At 37.2% G+C, this 5,077-nt stretch overlaps 1 non-coding gene across 1 annotated transcript; it reads right to left on the bottom strand.

The window, feature by feature from the left end:
• Positions 1-3,667: 3,667 nt before the first annotated feature.
• TRNAK-UUU (transfer RNA lysine (anticodon UUU)) lies at positions 3,668-3,739 on the bottom strand. Its single transcript has one exon. It is a non-coding gene; the product is annotated as a tRNA-Lys (tRNA).
• Between the last annotated feature and the right edge of the window lie 1,338 nt (positions 3,740-5,077).

The following is a 5,077-nucleotide window of genomic DNA, read 5'->3' as shown; positions in this document are numbered from 1 at the left end:
ATCGTATACTGGCCAATTTCGATACCTCGATAGCCTATCCCATATACTGTATTTATTATTAAGGTTATCGGTCCACACTTGTAGAGTAACGGTTAGCACGTCTGGCCGCGAAACCAGGTGCCCCGGGTTCGATTTCCGGTCGGGGCAAGTTATCTGGTTGAGGTTTTTCCCAGGGTTTTCCCTCAGCCCAATGCAAGCAAATGCTGGTAACTTTCGGCGCTGGACCCCGGACTCATTTCACCGGCATTATCACCTTCATTTCATTCAGACGCTAAATAACCTAAGATGTTGATAAAGCGTCGTAAAATAACCTACTAAAATAAAATAAAATAGGGTTATCGAGATTGATATTTTATAAAAAAGACGACGATACTGTCCATAATACTATAATGAGTCAATAAATTCTAAACCTCTGTAATCTTGATAGTTATATATGATGGACAATTCCGATGCTTCGATAGAATTATCGAGATACGTTGCGATCTCGATATTCGATAACACCTACGACTGAAATAACTTCAAAACAAAGTGCAAGAAAAATTCCTAACAAAAGAAATATAACTTAATAAATGGACAATAATATATTTCGAAATTGGCATTGGAATATTGATCTAGAGATGGAAAGAATGCTTCACAGCCTGGACATAGTTGAAATTCTGTGAAAGAAGTCCCAAGACTTAATAATATTCAGTAAGGATTTAAAAACATTTATATAGACATCTGCAAATCATAGATGTGAGTGACGTAATATTCTTGTTCAAAACATTAGATGGAAATTCCTTGGTTACATTTAGGCATAAGCATATAGAATGAGTTTTAATATGAGACATTTTAACTGTAAGGAATAAAGATGCTCGAGATGTGCTGACCGTGGGAATGCCTGGTTGCTGCATGGGCATCGAACTGGGTCCATTCGTCATGGGAGGAAGGCATCAGCAATAATCAGCTCCTGCTAATTGAACTGGCCAGCAGGTGCGAGAATCAAGACGTCATGCAGAGATGTGTCAGAAAGAGAAAGACCAAGTATGTGTGGGTTCAATTCAAGGCAATGCCAGACTTATTTTTTAAGAATGATTACAAAAGGGAAATGAGAGCTAACTGCTACAGACACGCATGTTTACATAAATAAAAGGTGATTTCCCTTATATTCTAAATCCATCGAATTTCGAGCGACCCCTAGTGATCCCCGAAGGGTAAATTCTGGCACCGTAAAAAAAGCTTAACCAGTGGTTAGGTGGCAATTTTAACCGGTGGTTACATTAACAGACGTTAATGCACGTGGTCATAAATGTAGTAACAAGCGTTACGGAATACAATTCGTAATCAAGCAGTTTCTGGATGAGGCCTTCTATACCAATAGTCCTAAATGTTTGTAAAGTGGCCACTGGAACGTCCTGTATTACATTTTGTATTACTTCTGTATAAGACCTTTGGTTTTAGAATCAAGTGCGGTATCAAGTGGACCAGCGGGGATGACAATCTTATATTAATCTATACTAATAATAAATCTGTAGCCAAAATTTTTCTGGTAAGTTTCGATTTTCCAAAAATAATTGGTCTAACATATATAATTAACCACCCTGAAACCAAAATCGCTTTTTTTTTTTAAATTTTTGTTTGTATGTCTGTCTGGATGTTTGTTACCTTTTCAAGCGATAATGGCTGAACCGATTTATATGAAAATTGGAATATAAATTAAGTTCGTTGTAACTTACATTTTGGGCTATATGACATTCAAAATACTTTATTTAAAAGGCGGGTTATAAAGGGACATGAATTAAATAAATCGAAATATCTCGCTTATTATTAATTTTTGTGGAAAATGTTACATAACAAAAGTTTCTTTAAAAATGATTTCCGATAAGTTTTATTCTTTGAAAAATTTTGATAGGACTGATATTTAATGACATAAATGATTTTTAAAATTAAAATAACTGCCATCTAAGGCGGTGCAATGAAATAAAAAACAAATGACTTCGTCTATAAGGGCCTTGGACAACAACAATCGAAAGCTATGAAGCATAGCCTACAGAGAATGTTTCTGTGTTTCTATGAAGTAATATCGGAAGCTAAATTAACCGATTTGTATAATTAATTATTATTTCGCCATTGGAAAGTGTACTTTCTCTAGATGGACATAATGCTATAATGTTATTACAGTAACTTCTGAGTGAATCGAGGACTGGTAAGATTAAAGTAGCTTCTTATGCACAGGAAACTTGATAGGCTATTCTGTACATTTTTATCCTATGCAAAATTTTGATACGACTGATATTTAAGGACATACAAGACTTTTAAAATAACAATACGATACATTTTCACCGTCGCCTCAGATTATAGTGTTGTTATTCCTGCAGTAGGCTAACTTCTATGTGCAAAATATAAAATTTCTTAGTAGAAAGAAAAAACACATATATTCATTCCATGGCAATGGTACATAGGAGATCGTGAATTATTACATTTTCGAAAGAAAGAAATATAATTGCATATCACGTATCACTATTTAAGTTATTTGAACCATAGTGGGCCAAGCGCCATTTACTGAAGACGTAGAAAACAATGGTTACAATTAAGTTATTACCATAATTCAATGGAAATATATAACAAGTAATAAAGTATACAGATTAAAACTAAAAGATATGTCAATCTTCATTAAACTATGGTTGCATGTAATAACAATAAAAGAAACATGTTAAAGGAATTGTCATTGCACCAAATGAGTGTCTCTGGACCAAAATGATCGCATTTTAATTTTTGAAATACAATTTAAATTAAGTAACATATTAAACGATTTATTCTTCTATCAAACACAAATGTTCCCTGGATCAAATGTCCTATTTTAATTATGTAATTACTTTATATTTATTTCTAACGGGTGCAGCGGAGCGCACGGGTACGGCTAGTAATACATAAAACGATACAGATTAAGTAAGAGTGAAAAATTTCACCGAGTGACTTCAGTGGACCGACGAGTGACTGAGCTGAGGCGGCAGGTGGCACAGACCGTGCCGGTCTCTCGCGTGCAAGAAGTCGATGATTCACGCACGCGAGTCTTCGCGAACGGGCGGTCTGGTCGCAGGTCCCGATGAAGGCAATTATCATAAATACAACGCATTTGTTTTTAAAATGTGTCACACCATAACTCTCAATGTTTGCTTCTTCATAGCACATAAATCGAGAACGAAATATGGTGTGATAGCAGAACAGAAGAAGGCTTTTAACGGCGTCAGTGGCGGCTCGTGTCCCGAGAGTTGATTAAATTTATTTGTTCCCACAGAAACATTTTGGAGATTTCGAACGTCTGCGGAGATATGCCTCAGCAGAGGTCGATAGTCCATTACAGTGAAAGGCACGGATATGGTTATCCCTTGTCATTCGTAGATAAGTTTGCCAGGTTTCCAGGTTCCAGGATGCAAAAAGGGTCAGGATGAAGTCGAGCCTTAGGGTGTGATGTTTATCATGAAAACCTCACCTAATTTGAGACAACGCTACATGCACACCAAGCCATATTATTGCCATAGTTTGGTAAACTCACACTGGATTACTCATTAGCAGTTTATTATATTTTATTGGGATTTCGATTTTAAAACAATTGATACGGTGCAAATCAAGATTTCAGGTATAACTCCCTGTAAAGTTGATTTGAATAATTTCGAGGGAAAAATTGTTCCGGAGCCGGGTATCGAACCCGGGACCTTTGGTTTAAAGTACCAATGCTCTACCACTGAGCTACTCGGGAACTCTAACCGACACCGATCCAATTTTTCCCTCTATATCCACAGACCTCAAAGTGGGCTGACAACCGTCAAGCAACCAACTTCGAGTGCACACTAACTCCGTGTGGCTTAAATTGTGGTTTTCTGTTAACGAACAGTGACGTGTATTATGCAAATCAAGATTTCAGGTATAACTCCCTGTAAAGTTGATTTGAAATAATAAGTTAGTGTGCACTCGAAGTTGGTTGCTTGACGGTTGTCAGCCCACTTTGAGGTCTGTGGATATAGAGGGAAAAATTTGATCGGTGTTGGTTAGAGTTCCCGAGTAGCTCAGTGGTAGAGCGTTGGTACGTTAAACCAAAGGTCCCGGGTTCGATACCCGGCTCCGGAGCAATTTTTCCCTCGAAATTATTCAATTGATACGGTTTTCTGCTACTAAATTATTCAATAAAATTACTGTTAGTACCTTTTTGTAAGCCTCAATTTACCGTATTACTGTACAAGCCGTTAATAAATTGAAGCGTTTAGATTCATAAGGGTCTAAGTACATTCACAAACAATTAGGGAAAACACGAGAATTTTACTTGAAGCAAGTAAAGAGATAGGTTTGGAAGTAAATCCCGAAAAGACAAGGCATATGATTATGTCTCGTGACGAGAATATTGTACGAAATGGAAATATAAAAATTGGAAATTTATCTTCTGAAGAAGTGGGTAAATTCAAATACCTGGGAGTAACAGTAACAAACATAAATGACACTCGGGAGGAAATTAAACACAGAATAAATATGGGAAATGCGTGTTATTTTATCATCCAGTCTGCTGTCAACAAAAACTGAAAATTAGAATTTATAAAACAGTTATATTACCGGTTGTTCTTTATGGTTGTGAAACTTGGACTCTCACTCTGAGAGAGGAACATGGGTTAAGGATGCTTGAGAATAAGGTGTTTAGGAAAATATTTCGGGCTAAGAGGGATGAAGTTACCGGAGAATGGAGAAAGTTACACAACACAGAACTGCACGCACTGTATCCTTCACCTGATATAATTAGGAACATTAAATCCAGACGTTAGAGATGGGCAGGGCATGTACCACGTATGGGCGAATCCAGAAATGCATATAGAGTGTTAGTTGGGAGGCCGAGACGTAGATGGGAAGATAATATTAAAATGAATTTGACGGAGGTGGGATATGATGGTAGAGACTGGATTAATTTTGCTCAGGATAGGGACCGATGGCGGGCTTACGTGAGGGCGGCAATGAACCTCCGGGTTCCTTAAAAGCAAGTAAGTAAGGGTCTAAGTGCACAGTATTCGTACTATAGTCCCATCGCTCTTATTTCCGGCAGCCAATCACATTG

This window comes from Periplaneta americana, chromosome 5 (assembly GCF_040183065.1).
Source record: "Periplaneta americana isolate PAMFEO1 chromosome 5, P.americana_PAMFEO1_priV1, whole genome shotgun sequence".
Classification (NCBI taxonomy): Eukaryota; Metazoa; Arthropoda; class Insecta; order Blattodea; family Blattidae; genus Periplaneta; species Periplaneta americana.
Note: the sequence above shows the minus strand (reverse complement) of the source record. Positions and strands in the feature narration are given on the sequence as shown.